Source organism: Pinus tabuliformis, chromosome 3_2 (assembly GCF_031772625.1).
Source record: "Pinus tabuliformis cultivar Carrire ecotype Pingquan chromosome 3_2, CPIR1, whole genome shotgun sequence".
NCBI lineage: Eukaryota > Viridiplantae > Streptophyta > Pinopsida > Pinales > Pinaceae > Pinus > Pinus tabuliformis.
Genome location: NC_142302.1, coordinates 860,929,696 through 860,947,793, shown reverse-complemented (window position 1 = coordinate 860,947,793; position 18,098 = coordinate 860,929,696). Strand labels below are relative to the sequence as shown.

Here is an 18,098-nt window from a genome sequence, read left to right as displayed (position 1 = left end):
TTGTTGTTACATGTTGACTATTGGAATATCTGTTTATATTACTGAGAATCTTTCACCTGAAAATGGAGCAGTAAAGGACATATTAACTGTTATACGCTTTTGATTTTTCTGCCTTTGAGAACCTTGTGAGTTGTATGTCATTGAAGGGTGACTTGGTTTGAATAGTTAGCTTTGGAGAGCAGTTAGAGGAAGAAATAACTCAAACCCAAACTCAACAATGGAATTTTTATCAATGTGTCCATTCCAATAGATTATTATTCTAAATCTGGATGATGTGGCAACAATAATTATATATTTTTTGGAATGCACCTCAGTGAATGATCACCTTTTGTAATATTTTAAGTGCCGCTACATAGAGATGTTATTTCTATGCTTAATTAATTGCATTGATGTGCCATAGAGCAATGCAATGCATCTGGATACTTGAAGTCTTGGAATTGCAGAGCAGCATTTGCTTGATTCCTTGGTAGCTGTTTGAAGATCCTAACCAAACTGATGTTTCTTTCAGAATTGTGGTTCTTTGTCATAGTAGTATAGTACGTTGTTCCTGAGATTACCTTTGGTTCTGTTCTAAGATCTGTAGAGAATTGTTGAGCAAGGGGGAGGATAGCTTCATCTTAAAGCATCCCTCTACCCAACGTTAAGCTTGATGGGAAGAATTATCCTATCTTCAAGTGAAGGGTGCTAAACATATAATTGAAGAATTGATTATTAAGACTTGTGGAGGGTATGAAGACAAATTGCACTGTTGCTAAAGAATTAGTAAAGCTTTTGGCGCACAATGAAGATGTGCAGTACATTATAAGTTTTACTATTGCAGATCATATTGGTCCTCAAATTAGAAGTTTGATTAGTTCTTGTAAGATTTGGACTAGGATTCTCTAATAGAACAAGGATTCTCTATTCTAGGAAATGACTGTATGCATTTTAAATGATTGGTTGTGTATATCACTGTTTATACGATACGTATTCAGGATGTGCAAGATCAATTTGGAGCAGTTGATGATAGAATTGATCCTAAAGTTCGTAGTGCCACTGTTCCAATGGTTGAAAAAAATGTTTCAGCCATTTGTGACCAGTGTGAATGCCACTGATAAAGTGGCTAACTTTCTTGGTGGAATGTTACTGCAGAAAGAACATTGCTGGAACAGATTCACTTAAAAGAGTGTATACCGAGCACTTACACTGAAATCACTAAGAAGAAAGGGAAGAAGTCTGCATAGAAAAGTTTAAAGGAAACTTCACAAAAAACCCTTGAAAAATGATGTTGTATCAAGCAGGGCCATTATTGCAGAGATTGTGTCAAGGCCCATTACCACAGTAAATATATATTATTTAGAACTATGTTGTAATTTTTGTCAGGGTTCATGTTTAGGTTCAACTATCACTGGCTACCCTATTCTGGAAGAGCTTTTGCTCTCCTGAAGACATCTTGATCTAACTCTTCATTCTTTGTTTTCACCTTCATAAAAAATCTCTAGTGGATTCATAAATTTTCCTTTTATTGTGACAGACTATTTTATGTGGTATTGTTGGCATACCTCCTTCAAATGGTGTTATTCCTGAATCTCCAATGCACATGAAAGGCTTAGCTACCCTCAAACATCAGGTACTAATATATTGGAATTATCAATTGTAGCTTCTCAGGGAAAAGACACAATTCAGACATTTTATAGACGAGTAACTTACAAGTACTTTTGTTACAGTTGGTGCTTAGCAAGTTAGTGACAACAATCTGGAAAAGTATGCTGAAAAATTCAACCTTAGGGCAATTATACAGAAACATGCAAGAAGCCTATGAGCAAATGCAGACCCCAATGGTTTATCAGCCTCCACCTGCCTTGGTAATGGTCTTATTTTTGAGTTTGGGTGTTTCATTTTATCTAATTTTCCTCTCCCTTTATTTATTTGTCTTCTCATGTCCCAACCATTTATGCAGGCACTTAAGGAATTGAAAGAGACCACAATTCAATTGGCCGCAAGTACTGGGAATATGGATGCCCAGTTGATGAATCAATTTTTAATGTTGACAAGGACGTGGATGACCTGCTTCCTGTTGAGGTGAAAGAACAACAATTGAGTAATTTGTTGCAATCTCTGATGGCGGTTGGCTGCCTTGCAGTAATGCCCATCATTAGAAAGATCCCAACTTCTGTGCTTTGGGGTTACTTTGCCTTCATAAACTTGTGTTATTGGTCTGTTTTCCCATCGGGAAAATCAATAATGCAAGGTCAAATCAGTTGTGAATGATTGATGGCATAATGAAAAGGTGAACCTTTACTCAAAAAATTAATAATAGATCATTTTTTATAAATGTAGCTTTAGAATGATCTTGCTTTGAAGTAGAGACTAAAATCAAGGAAATGATAGGAAGCCTACAATGCTGGATTAGTGCTTAGTTCAAATAAGCATGACAATGAGAGGCCTTTTGAACATGATTGTGAGGTTATTGTTGATTCAAATATTTTTTCAGCAGAAAAATAAAGCATGGAGTGAACATTTAGTGCACAAATATCCCCTGTTTTAATGGATGACTAAAACCAGGAGGCCTTACAACCATATATGTAAAGTCAAGTCAATAGAAGGGACTAACCAGTTATAAACGATGGAAAAAAAAAGTAGCAAACAAGTTTATTTTATGATGGAAAAGGCTAGCCATTTGAATCATTTCTGTTACAAAAATGTCAAGCTTGTTGAAGTAAAAAATATGAAAATGTGCTGAAGCTTGAGATCCTTCTTTGATGCGCCATAAGGCCCATGCCTGATGCGTTTTTGGTCTAACAAAAGGACCAAGGGTTCAAATAGTTAATGGTTAGCATTCACCAACTATTAAAACAGAGTAGCCATGTCTAATTTTCAAATTTCATTTATAACACTAGCAATTTTTATTGCATAATATCAGGAATGAACAGATGCAGGGTTTTCAAGATTCAGGTTGAATATCACAGAAGACAATGCAAAGGTGTACCAGTGAATACTATGGTATTAATGAGAATCAAAAGTTAAAAGCTACACAGTAGAATGCATTTATTCATCTTCAAGGATATCACAGCACACACCACACTGCATTTTCACTTTTCATCCATAGAAATGTTTCCATCGATGGAAGGATTTATGGTTAACAATAGCAATAACTAAAGACCTTGTCACCATACTAATGTGCATATTCATCACTTATTGTAAAGGACTGAACCTAATTCCTTTTTATTTAATTACCAAGCCATAATCATGACAATATCCACAAAATTCAATAAGAATGGTTTAGGTTGTGTAAAATTCCACCAATATATGTTCGTGGGTCATATTCCTTCCATGGTACCATTTTGCTACATAATAACATGAAGAGACAGGTACCATTCTGCTGACTTAACAACATACTAATCTCATCGCTAAAAGAATAATAATTGTAAGAATCTAACAGATTTTGCAAATATATGAGCTCAACTTATAATTATATAGTATTTATATTTTGGCAATTTTTTATTGCCATGAAACGCTGCTTCTCGAGTTCAGGTAATTGCAAAGCTATTCTATAACATTACACCTTAAAAAATTCAGCCTTCAAATCCAAAACATTAAAACTATCCTACATCTCTAACTTCAAAATTTTTAATGCCTACACCTTTTGTAGGGAAAAAAGAAAAGGCAAGAAATACAATATGAAACCTAAAATTTGTTCAAGAAAATAAAGCTATAATCAATAAAAAAAATTAAAGCGTATGGCATGGTCTGCTGAATCATCTGAGGTGCTCAATTATCCTCAGCAGCTTTGGAAGTCTCAGATGCCTGTAATTCACCATCATTTTCCAGCTTTTGGACCTTATTTGATCGTTCATCTTTGCCAGATCCATCATCCTCTTCAAACCGTCTGTGTTTCTTCTCTATGCTGGTACCATTCCCCTTTGTAAAGGGCTTTCGACTGTTAGATGAGTGCCTGCCTCTTCTACCACGGCCACCTCTGAAATTAAGGGTGAATGGTCCCAAGTAAGTAAGTTATTTTAAAATCAAGACATCATCAGGGAAAACTCTAAAACTCCTACCATTGAAACCCAATATAGAGACAGTTTTTAGGAAAATATTTTGATGGACAGCATTGTGGCATGTCATAAATAAGCATCCACATGGACTTGTTCTAGGGTAGTTTAAAATAACTTCTTGTTTCTTTTGAATAAATCTTCTTGTAATACTAGAGAGGCCACTCAATTTTCGTGATATTTTCAGTGCTTTGTTTAGTTATGTGAATTCGTTAGATGCAAAACAAGTATTGGTTAATTTCATGAAAACCAATCTGCAGAATTGGAAATGTAAGCATATGTGCATGAATGTAGTAGAGAAAGGGGTACTGTTCTAATTGAAGTGAGAGTGAAAGAGACCTTTTGAAAATGTTATTGTTTCAAGCAGTTGGAACGGTATCAGTAGGAATCAGTATGCAGAAATTAAATAGAATAAATGGGAATCAAGGTGAATCAAGCATTGTATTGCATATCAAATCTAATAAAGTACCAATGATTCTACAGCTCTGGTTAAGTACTCAATAGTGCTTCCAAGGTTGCAGAACTTCAATCTACAGTCATAGATATTGAATGGGTGTTTGCAGTTATATTGTTCCTCTGCCAAGAACTCTGCTCTTTTGGACCTCAATTCCCCTCAAATAAAAATGTTCTGTTTAATTGGAACTTATTTACATCCTAACATGCAGGTCGATTTCTCGAAGAGAATGTACCTGGGCAACAAATGATATCCAAGTTGAAATCTTAACAATGGAATTAACTAATTATTTTCAATCGATTTCCTTCATTGTTGCTAGTTGATTTTTCCTGGGATTATCGACATCTCATTTATTGGGTTCACCTCACCCTGATTTGAACTTCTTTCATTTGAATCAACTTCATCTCTGGTTAGAACATTTTTTGATTGATTTCATTTTCCAACAAATGTGGTATTTAAGTTACTTTCTTCTTGCAAGTCGATTTTACCGTTATTAGTACACTGCTAGTAGATTTGTTTGACATGATCATTTTCTTCAATTTCAGGGTTGACTAGCTTAATGATAGTGTCCTTTTGCTTCAGCTCATGTTCATTCATCAGTTCTCAGTTGATTCTCTCTGTGTTCAAAATGGATTCAAGTAGCTTAGGAATTACATCGATTTCCATGTTCATTCATCAGTTCTCAACTGATTCTCTCTGTGTTCAATGGATTCAAGTAGCTTGGAAATCACATCAATTTCCTTTTATATTGTATTAAAATGTACAGGAATGTCATAGTGGAATTGCTTTCCACAACAATACTTCTTTGTAACTATGGACTTTATCTCAACTCGACTGGATTTCATTTCTAACAAGAGATTTCCTTAATAAATTCCTCTTGACAAATTTTTCTGTTATAAAACTTTGCAAAAGCATACCCTTGGTATAGCTCACTACACAAGAAAATTCATTTTTGAAGCGTAATTCTTATACTTGCAACTTTCATTTCTCTGTATAGACTTTCTAGAAAATAAATTGTGTGTAAAGAGTCTATATTCCACTCTTGGATTCATTTTGTTCGAGAGTTATGTGAAGGACTAACAAACCTAGTAGTCACAGGAAGAAACAAACCCTGAGGCAGTAAAAATTTGTACATGGGTCCACATTTGCTCCCGTTATGGTCCTTACAGAGAGTGCATTGAAGGTAGGTATGTTGCAGTTGGTAGAATATGACGAATGTGCTCCCTTCATGTTCTCTAAGACGACAACTTACAATTATTTGACAATTTCCTCATCCAAATGATTTTGAATGAGTAATTTCATCTAAATTTAACTGATTTTAAAACTGGGATTTAGTCTTCTTAATTTAACTGATTTTAAAACTGAGATTTAGTCAGTGTTATTGAGGAGTGAAATAGAAACTGATTTTCTCTTGCAGAGAATAACAAGGATTGGTGTGAGCTTATACTCTGCCTTATAGACCTTCAAATACAAATAAGCTCTTGTATCCCTATTTCAATCACATAATTTAAATGAATATAATGTCATTTTATTAGAAAAATGCAATGAGTATGAAATAGATCATCAGAATGGCCACTGTAGCCCAGGCTGGTGAGAACTTGAGTATTTTATATTTGACTAAACACATGCACATGAAAAGAAACATCACCTGACACAGACATGAACAAGATAGAATCTAGATATTAGAATTTTGGGGAAAAACAATTGCGCCTTAAAAGAGAGCTTCTTATCCTACACCACACATTTCACTCTTTCAAGGTGGAGTTACAAACTGAACATGCAATGACTGAGCTGCATGGTCACCAAAGTTGTAACACACCCAAAAAAACAATGCTTCATATCGGCTTCTCAATTATGTGTGTTTAGCATTAGTAATATAGTCTCTTCTGAACTATTATTTCAAGTAGAAATTTGATTAAATTTCAGAAGTGAAAGAAATCACAGAAAACCCTCCAGCGGTAAATTGATAGGAGAAATATTCAAAAAAACCTGGAAGCTGTCCTGTTCATATTGTCCTGGACTTTTCAGCCAAGTTAATATGTCTGTAAAGAATACTATTTTATCCTGAGAAAAGATTGACACTTTGTTTATCACCAGATGAAAATAAATTAGAAGCAAAACATCAGGTTGGTGACAAATCCAAAACAAGTTGCAAGACTGTAACCCAATTTGCAAAACATCAAAAAACTGATTGTCCGAGAGTGGGATGCACTATGGGAAGCTGTGCTGTCCCATCTTTTACTAGTGTCAGCTTCATAGCACCTGCTTCCATTTCCAGCAGCTCTGTCTTTAAGAGAGCATCGGCCTCTATCTTGATAGTGTTGTCATCAAGAGATTTGTAGCTGATTTCCATTTTTAATCTTTATGGCAGCTGTTTATAGTCCTGTAGGACTAAAAGTATGGATGTTGCAAAGCTTCATTAGCTGTTATTCTTTTGTTTCCATCCACTTGTAACATTTGTTTCAGCAAATCCACACCTTCTAGACACCCAACATTTTTAACAAATCTTGTGAGGGATGGGAAAGGCTTTCCCGGATTTGGAAATATGATATCCAATTGCTCCTTTACAGATTGCCCACGAAATAGCGGCTCACCGATGAACAATTCTGCCGACATGTTATTTGTTGCTTTTTTCTAGACTAGCTCTCACAAAGCATTTGAGTTGTTCCTGTTCCTGGTTGGTTTTTTTATAATTTTATAGACAAGTTCCATGTCGTGGAAATGTGAAAAAAGATAGTGATATTGCCACCATGTGGCTCTTATCATATATGGTTTTATACTTCTTCAAAAAATTCTCTAAGAGTTCACAATGCTAAAATTCACTATGACTTTACAAAGTTTTATTATTTAGTGAAAGACTTGCCAAGTTCTTACAAGATTTTATAATTGAGTAAAATATTCGCCATGCCTGGTGAGAGATTTGCCAGAAAATTATATATACATATTATATTATTGATAAAATCGCCTTCCATTTTTCCTATATACCATGGAGATTCGCCCAATTATTATATTTATAAATTTGGGGGGGGGTTCTTAAAATTTTCCCTGTTCATATGACTCGTTTAATTGTAGAAGGCACTACTATTATGCTTTAGAGAGATCTAGTCCTAATTGGACTACAGCCCTAAAAGTCTTGATATGGAATTCTATCAATAAAAGGACTTGCTTCCAATACACTAGCTCATATGGTGTGTGTCATGTGTTGTTTCTCCAAGTGGTTTGGTAGGCCCATAATGCTTCCAATAATTTGTCAGCTCAATCCTTTCTATGCATGTTTACCGTCTTTATGAGGATGGACTCAATCACCTTATTCATGGACTCCACCTAACCATTTTATTTTGGATGATACAGTGCAAATTTCCTATGCCATATTTTGTACTGCTCCATCACACCCTGTACGAGATTAGAAATAAACTATGATCCATTGTGAGAAACAATTTCTCTAGGCACACCAAATCTAGTAAATATTTTAGTAAAAATAAAATCAAAATCAAATCTTTCAGTAGAAAAAGAAACATCTTTAGCTTCTACCCATTTTGTAACAAAATCGTTACAAACCAAAATATGCTTTTTATTTGATGATGTAGGATTTATCGGTCCTATGAAATCAATAGCCCATTTTTCAAAAGGCTCAATCATCACCTGAGGACATAAAGGAATTTAATTGGTTTTATTAGTTTGGATGATTCCCTGATAGCTATCACACCGCTTGACATATTGTTTGGCATCCTTGAACAAGGAAGGCTAAAAATAGCCAGCTCGTAATACTTTGAATGTAGTTTGCTTATCAGAGAAGTGACCTCCAGAAGGTTTATCATGGGTATATTTTAATATATGAAACACCTCTTCCTCTCTTACACATCTACAAATAATGAGATCTGCTCCGATGTAAAAGAGGTCACCTGGGATCCAAGAATATCCAACACTTTTCTGAATGATATTTTGTTTTTCACGAGTAGATAAGGAGGTAGTAATTTTCCAGTGACTAAATACTTAGCTATGTCAGAAAACCATGAAGATTTTGTTGACATAGAAGAAATATGTTCGTCAATAAAATCATGATCAATAGGAATTGCTTCACTAGGATTATTTAATCTTGAAAGATGATCTACAAATACATTTGACTTTCCTAGTCTATCAACAATGGTAATATTAAATTCACGTAATAATAGCAACCACCTAGTCACTCTACCGCTAGTTAATGGTTCATTCATCAAATATCTTATAGTGGAATGGTCAATATGTACAAAAAATTCATATCCTATAATATAATGTCTGAATTTATTAATGGAAAAAATTATGTACTAAAAACTCTTTCTCAATAACTGTATAATTGAGTTCAGTGGGTGAAAAGTTTTTAATAATGAGATAAATAGCATAAGATTGTTTGTCTTCTTCCTATCCTAAAGTTGCACCTATAGTAGTATCCGATGCGTCAGAGGAAATATTAAATGGCAGGGACCAGTTTGGTCCTCTCAACACTGGTGCCTGAACTAATTTTTCCTTCAATTTCTTAAAGGACTATTGGCAAGCTGTGGACCAAGAAAACTCAATATCTTTAGCCAAAAGTCATAAAAGGGGCGTAGATGTCCTTGGGAAATTCTCAACGAATCTCCTTTGTAGCCTAGATGTCCTAGAAAGCCTCTCACTTCCCTTTGAGTTTTGGGTATAGGAAGACTCGAAATGACTTCTATTTTTGTAGGGTCAACCTGTATACCTTTTTTGAAACTAAGATGGCCAAGAACCACTCTTGCGTTGCACATCAATTTACATTTCTTATCACTCAAGGCACTATGAGCTTCTTGGCAGTGAATAAGAACTTTTTCTAGATTCTTGAGGGCTTCCTAAAATGAATCACCAAACACAGAGAAATCATCCATATAGATTTCTACACATTCAAGTTTAGCAAAAATAGCCAAGACTTCCCTTTGAAAGGTAGTCAAGCCATTGCATAGCCCAAAGGGAGCACCCAATAAGAAAACATACCCCATGGACACATTAAAGGGGTTTTGTCTTGATCCTTGGGTGCTATCTATATCTAGTTATATCCACTAAAGCCATCTAGAAAAGAAAAATACTTCTTACTAGCGAGGGCATCGAGGACCCGATTAATGAAAGGAAGGGGGAAGTAATATTTGAGAGTGTCTTTATTCAATTCTCTGTAGTCAATACAAATGAACCATCTCCCATATTTCTTTGGTACTAATACTAATGGAGAGACCCACTGGCTGTCAGAAATGGGATAGATAAAATTGTCATCTAAGAGTTTTTGCAATTCTTCTTTTACAATGTCTCCTAGAGTTGGGTTCATTTGCGTTTGGGGTTGTCAGACAAGTTGGGCTCCATCTTGAATATAGATATGGTGTGTACAAGTTTCAGGAGGGATGCCTTTCATATCTTCATAACCCCATGCAAAGGCATCAGATGGTTTTGCAACAAATTCACAAGTTGCTCTCGTTGAGAAGGATCCAAGTCCAAACTAATATACAAGGATTTACCTAGACTAATCTCAACAAGACTATTATCAGGCTCAAGGGTACATAATGGTGTTGCCAGAGATGGTTATGGTGGGGGTATAGAGTCATATCCTTCTTAAAAATATTGAATAAAAATATGACTCAATGACTCGAAATTATGCATGGTGTCTAGATTGTTTAGGGAGTCTTGAATCTCTCCCTCTTGTGAGGACTCAACATTCTGATGTATCAAGGAAATAGGTTGAGTCTCCTCATCACTATTGTAGTCTAACCATAAAGTGTCTTTGAGCTCCTGAATAGATCTAGTGGGTGGATATAGGGTGACTTTATTTCTGGAATCTCCATGGGAAATATACATATCACCATAATGACATCTGATAAAAGCATCATCTGTAGAAAGCCATGGTCATCCCAAGATTAAGGGATGCCCTCCCACAGGGTTCTTTGGCTGAAGCATAATGAAATCTACAGGATATTCCCAAGAATCTAAGGAGATGACCACATCATCCAATACTCATTTGGGCTTGATTTTAGATCTATCCTCCAGTTCAAGCACAGTGGGAGTATGACGAATATGGACGAGTCCAAGTTGATCCATGGTTTTCTTGGTCATAACATTAATGGCTGCCCCTAGGTCTATAAGTACATTAGAGACAAGAACATCACATATCTAAATAGAGACAACAACGTTTTTGGGGTTAGTATATTTTTTCATGAATCCATGTGCATACATCCCGTCATTAACTCTACTTCTCTACCAACAAATTGAATGTATTGGGGTTCCAATCTTCTCCTTCCTGGCTTCTTGAGACAGAGTTCCCTAATTATTTTTGTACAAATGCAAATCCCTTTGATAGCTTGGAGTAAATGTACCCTTATGAAAAGGTTCCTATGCTCAGAAGCCAGGCTATTCTTAGGAATGGGGTCTTTCTTCTCCATCACTAACCTCTCTAGATAGGGAGGTCAATTAGAAGAAGATGACAAGGGCTAAAAATGTACACAGATAGGCTGAATTGTCTCATATCTTTCGAAATAGTTAGGAGTTTCCTCCTCTCCTTTCTCATTAATAATCACCATGGGCTACTTTTGATTCTCTGAGGTTACCACCTTCCGTAATCTCAATAGGAGATCATTGACTCCAACTAGCATAGTCTAAAATCTAGATGAAGAAAGCGGGGTCATAGAATGTATCATTTGTATCGCTTTATTATTGGGGTTGGGTAAAGGTTGAGTAGGTAGTTGAGAAGGTTTAAATGGTGGTGGTAATGGTAGTGGTGGCATTGGTTGACTCAACTGAGGAAATGATGGTTGAGGCATTGGGTAAGGTGCATATGTAGGAGGGTATGGTTGCGTAGGTGCATGCCAGGAATTATGTGAATTATGTGAATGGTTTGGCCCTATCCATCCTTGTTTTCAAGATTGGGTGGGTTGTCCATATTGATATTAATTCCCCTGCTGCCAATGCTAAAAGTGACCAGTGTTAGGATAGGAATATGAATATGCATTATAACCAAAAAAATGTGGTGGAGGTTCAGGAACCATACCTACACTTGCCTGATTCCAATTCCATCTTGCTCCCATAGCATGCACTTAATCGGCTTCAGGTTGTCCCCCTTCCAATACAACTTTGAGCCCAGGTATAGAGGGACATTTATCTGTAGCATGGTTATCTGTAGAAATTTCACATTTATTAGTTTCTTTAATATCAAGAGGACATTCTCTTAAAGGATGCTTTCTTCTACATTTAGGACAAAAAATATACAATATCTCTTTCTCTTCTACAAGTTTCTGCTGAAAATTCAAAGAGTCTATTTGTTTACTAATCATTATTTCAAATTTCATATTGTCCATTTTGTTTTCTAATACAATAATCATAGCATAAATAGATCCGACTTTTCTGTTTTTATTATGAATTCCTTGATCGGATCTATATTGATTCATCGAGAATTTCCTGCACAAGTCACAAATCTCATCAAAAGTCTTTTGAGAAATATCCCCTTGTCCAACAGATTTAAATTATTTCTAGCATCATCAGTGAGCCCACGTAAGAACAAGGTTCTAGTGGTACTTAGATAAAATTTTTACTTTGACCTTTGAAGGATATACATGAATCTCTCCAAGTAGTCCTCTAAAGTCTCATCATCATTTTGCACAATAGTAAAGATTTCATCTTAAATATCTCTAGTTTTACAATATTCCTGATATTTTGACGAGAAGACTCTCTTCATTTTCTCCCAAGAATATATAGTGTTTCCTCCTAGTCACATGAACCAGTGGAGTGTTGCATCCTTGAGTGTTGCAGGAAACAACTTTAACTTTTGGGCATCAGATGAATAATCATAACTCCTAGACAAAATACCAAATTCAAATAAGAAAGTGTTTGTGTCTTCATGTACCTTACCATGGAAATGAGGAATAGCTGATGGTGAGATGTTTTTCATTTGTACTTGTGCATCAGGATCCACAATCGAGAATCCGAAAGTGGATTGTTCCTCATTTACCTAATTTTCACCACTTCCTTATGCATGGTCTTCCATATCTTCCATTTTTGTTATTCCATCCGAACCACTCTTAACAGGCTAAGAATTTTGACTATGGATTCCAACACTCCCCCTCTTCCCCTTTATGGGTTGTGTCACACCTAAACCACTGCTACAAGGGCCTAGGTCGACTATTCCTATGTGATGAGTCTGAGTTTGTTTCAACTTTCTGCCTACAAAAGAAGGCCCAATGTGAGTTTTGGTTTCAGATTTGTGAGTGTTTCTTTGTCCCCTACTTAGGTTCAAAACCCTACCAATTTTAAGCATTCATCTCAAAAAAATGACAGAACGAAATTCAAACAAAAACGGCAAGTTTTAAAAAAAAAATTGACACCTATAAATTCCTTCAAACAATAGAAGCACACTGAAGAAAAAATAATAGCATACTTACCCCTATTGCAAAAAAGTGGAAAATTCTTACCAATTCAAATCATCTCCGTGGCAACAACACCAAAATCTTGGGTGCAGGAATTGCGCTTCAACAAACTCCTCAACCCGAGGGTTTCGTAAACTTAGAGACAAAGCATGGACAATTCTAGAAATGGTATGAACCTTTACTATCTCTAATCCTACTTCTTAAAGGAAATGCTTTGAAAAATCAGACATAAAACAATCGGAAAGGTAATTAACACCAAAGCAACTCTAGTGTTGGAATGTAAAAGACAATTTGCATGTAAATCAAGTAAAGAAATTACACAGAATGGAAAAAATATCAAATGATGAAATGAAATTCTATGTTCATCTTCAGATGGATGGCTAACAATCTTAAAAGTGGGCCCTTGCAGAATTCTGTCTTCCTTCGGATCTTCCTTCCACACAAACAACCTGTCCTTTTACTGTTACAATATGCTTGCACTAGTGCATGTACAATATCTCTGTGCAAACGTTTAAGTGACCTACCTTATTGAAGACTCATGTATTAGTAAAGGTGCTCTAAGCCTAAGCGCTTAGAGGACTCTGTTTCTGTAACAAGAGACTATCTCTTGCACCAAAGCAGAGCTTCCTTCACCTAGTTTCCAAATTACTTTCGAAAAGACTAAAAGATGTGCTATAAAAGAATTGCAATTGTAAATGAAATTATCAAGTCAATTATCTGTGAAAAAGGAAATGCTTCAATTTAGTAAACCTTGCAAAGGAGATAACTTCATGAAATAAAAGCATTTCAAAAGAATCAAACAATAGTCTAAGTGTTTTGCATGTGTTATCTAACTTTATTAATCAATTCAAATATGCTTATGTTCTTTTCGAGTATAATATGTTTATGATGTTTTTTATGCAACTGCTTCCAGATCCTCTTAAAGATGCACTTTTAATACCAAAGATAATTACTAAATTAATGATTCATTCACTTGCGTAATAACTGGAAACAATATGCATAGAAGTGATTCACTATTCACTGCAAAAGAATGATTAAACCAAAGTGCAGGAAACAACATGCATTGGTGCAGGAAAGAGTCCTCTACACGATCCGATCAAAAACGAGTTAAAACAAAGATTGAGAATAAAATTAATGCAAGAAAGATATCCCATAAACAAAATAAACAAATCTAACTCTCAAACCACAGATCCGTTTCACACTTTAGCTACAAAAGATATTTTAAATGAGAACTTGAAAGATAAAGATTAAAACTATAATATCACACAGCTGTAAATGGATATCCACACCTTCTTTCTGAATAATGAAAGTGAGAGGGGTAAATGACTTGGGTTGGTTGGGCTCTAGCCAAACAGCTCGTTTCCCTTCTAAGGAATGAAAAAGCTAAGCACTTTGAAAGATACATCAAAGATAAACTAGATGTTGTGTATGCAAATCATGACAATTCTCTTGTATTACTTGATTTGGCAAATGTACATGACAGAGTAGTCCAGCCCGAAAGCTGATGCAACAACTGGATTACATAAACAAAATTCCAATCAATGCTTCTCTACTAGCCTTCTCCTACCTATAGCTATATTATATATCTCCTTTTAGCTCTAGATGCTTTCACTAATTACAAACATTTCCTGTTCAAGACTTTCGGTTGAACAGAATTAGAAACTGAAATTAAAAACTTGGCCAACAGTTATAATACACATGAATCTCACTTGGTCGTCCTAACTTTGAAAAATATTCCATGATTGTGTGCCACCTGTTATCTTGCTTCATTTCATCAACAGCTAAACTCGGAGTCTAGAACCATCATCGTGGAAGATTTTGCTTCTCGGAAATCTCGGACAGTCCTCGTGGTTGTGTAAAAATCTACCTGCACTAGTCATACTCATTGATAATCAATAGTGAGTTCCATGATTACTCTAGGAAATTAATATGAGTTACAAGATATATGTAAATAGCCATGAAATCCATATAAAATGATTAATAAAGTGTTGAAATAAATCTTAATATAAAATATGAGCATTTGCAGGAATGGGTAACTATCTTGTACTAGTGCAGGAACGAAGGGTCTTTAATTGTTATAAAAAAGAGGTTTATTTTGATGGAAATGGGGTACCAAATAGGGAAATTTAGGATACCAACAGTTACTTAATAACATTTGTTTTTAAAAAAATTAATAAATTAATATCATAATTTAAATATTATTATTCAAAAATAGTCGCTACTTGAAATTATGGTCTCTATATTGCTCTCTATTTCAGCCTTTTTCATTGTCTCCCTCTTCATGTGGTCCTGATGGTGAACCACACTTGTTGGTTCGAAACACATCGGCCAGAAATTTCTCTCATGCAATTTCTACCAAAATACTTTTCTTAATTCATTATGGATCAGAGAAGCCTAAATTCCAAAAGTATTTGGATTGCTGAGCAAACATGTTTGATGTTTAAGACTTATGATCGACACATGTAGACAATATCATACATATTTGAACCTAAATAAGTGCATATTTTGTGTACCTTTTGGCATATTGTTGGGACATATTATATGTAAGAAATGATTAATGGTGGACCCTCCTAAGATTGCTATCATTGTTAAATCGCCTCCACCTAAGACAATGAGTCAGCTTCGCACTATGTTGGGACATACTGGGTATCACATGAAGTTCATCAAAGGGTATGCTCAGATCACTGCGCCATGGAGAAATTTTTAAGAAGGGTGTAAATTTTCAGTGGAATGAATAATGTCAAAAGAGCCTTGACATATCGGAAAAAAATGGTAGTTGTACCTATACTAGTTTTCCCTTATTGGAATAACGAATTCCATGTCCATGTGGATTCCTCTTGTATAAATTTGGGAGTGGTATAGGAACAACCTGGTGCAGGAGAGATTGATCATCCTATAGCTTTTGCAAGTAGAAAGTTATCTGAATTAAAAAACAATTACACCACTACAGAAAGGGAAGGAATCGCCATGATGTATGCTTTGTATAAGTTTAGACACTATTTGTTGGGGTCACACTTTAAAATGTTTACAGATAATTTTTCACTAAAGTATTTGGTTAAAAATCATGTCTTAGGAGGAAATATTTTTAGATGGTTATTGCTAGTCCAGGAATATGACTCTGAGATCATTATTAAACCAAGGAGACTAAATGTAGGTTCTGACCATCTATCAAGAATGGAAACAAGCGAAGAACCAACAAATATAGAGAATAATCTCCCTGATGCGTAGTTATTTGCAATCGAAATGGCATATGACTATTTCTTAGATATCATTTAGTTTTTTACCACAGGAATGGCTCCTTTAGACTAGACTGTGCAAGAAAAGAAAGAATTAGTGCTTAAGGAAGCTAACTTTTCATTAATATAACGATATCTATATAAGATAGGAACATATGAGATACTATGCATATATGTTCCTCAACATGAAAGACAAATGATTCTAGTAGAGGCTCATGGGGGCAAAACTAGTGGACACTATGTAGGAAAGGCTAATGTGCATAATATTTTGATAACAAGATTGTGGTGGCCTAAACTACGTAAAGATGTGATAGATTACTACCGAGCATGTGATGTGAGTCAAAGAAGAGGGAAGCCTTCGAGAAGAGATGAGATGTTGTTGGTACCACAAGTTACAATGCAGGCCTTTGATAAGTGGGCCATTGATTTTGTTGGACACATCAACCCACCTGGAAAGAGGATTGGTGAAAGGTACATAATTTCAACGAGTGATTACCTGATAATATTGGTTGAAGCATGACCAGTAAGGGACTACAGCACAAATATTGTTGTCAAGTTTATTTTTGAGTACATATTATCTAGATTTGGATGTCCAAAGGTTTTGATGATTGACAAAGGTTCACACTTCCTAAGTAAGACTATTAAAGCATTAACTGAGGAGTTCCAAGTTTATCATCAGAAGAGTACCCCTTATCACCCTCAGGTCAATGGAAGAGTAGAAGAATTGAATAACATTTTTTAGAATGAAATTACTAAGGTATGGAATGTGAATAGAGATGACTAGGACCTTAGAATTCGAGAAGTGTTATGGGATTATAGGACCACATGTAAAAATTTGACAAGTCAGACACCCTTCAGGTTACTTTATGTGAAAGAAGTTGTGATGCCTATGGAGTACATCACTCCTAGCTTGACCATTGCAAATTTTATAGATATGGCAAGCCCTGATATAATGGAGGAACGAATGTCACAATTTCTTGCTTTGGAGAGAGATATATTTATAGCAGGATACCTTCAGCAGGAACAAAAAGAAAGAGAAAAGGCCTGGCATGATAGGCATATTAAGTAGAAGAATTTCTAGGAAGGAGACCATGTTCTCCTTTATGATAATAAGTTTGTAAAATTTCCAGGAAAATTCAAGATGCATTGGTTGGGCTCATAGATTATCAAGCATATTACTAATGGAGGCACAGTTCAATTAGAAAATTTAAATGGAGAATTAGTTCAAGGAAGAGTAAATGGAAACAAGTTGAAGTTGTACAGTGACAACCCTACCCCTAGAGCTTCACTCTGAAGAAAGGAGAAAATTCTTAGTACCACATGCAGTCACAACCTGGAATTTGACTATAAACTATGCTACAAAGAGAGATATGAAGTAGCAAGCTACTTTTCTACATTTTAGATTATCTCAAAGCTCGTAGGGGCCTTGACGTAAGAGAGGTTTCTTCGCTACAATATGGGATGTGTCCAAGTTCGTTGGGATAATATAACCATTAAAAAGGAAAGCTTTCATTGAAACACAGAGAAAGATATAGTTATGAGGATAGATTGAGTGGATCTAGAAATATATATACAATTAATCAACACAATATAAGCTAATTATGGGGCTAGAAATTCAAATTTCTTATAAAAGGTTGTGTCCCACCCAGATTTGGAACTTTTTTTCCTAAGATTTCGAATATTTCTATTTCAGAGAAGTTACAAAAATTTTCACTACCATATGTCGTCTCAGGGTTCCTTTGAATAAATTATTCATCTATTTAGTGACATGGGATTAGTTGGAGTCATGGGAGAATCATTTGATATGCCCGTAACAACATCACCACAACCTGGATGCATGCAAAAGAAATATTCACGAAAGTAAATGACCAGAAATGAGAGAACAAAGAAGAAACAAGAAAATAGACATTTTAGACTCAGAAAGAGACTGAGCATGTGAGCGATAGTGAGGAAGAAGTAGAGTGAGTGTGAATGGAAACAG

The 18,098-nt window shown here is 35.3% G+C and overlaps 1 long non-coding RNA gene across 1 annotated transcript; it reads left to right on the top strand.

Annotated features, from left to right (window-relative positions):
• The first annotated feature begins 899 nt into the window (after positions 1-899).
• On the top strand, positions 900-1,749 carry LOC149183380 (uncharacterized). Its single transcript, XR_016257702.1, has 3 exons — positions 900-1,320; positions 1,514-1,609; positions 1,707-1,749. It is a non-coding gene; the product is annotated as an uncharacterized LOC149183380 (long non-coding RNA).
• The last annotated feature ends 16,349 nt before the right edge of the window (positions 1,750-18,098 follow it).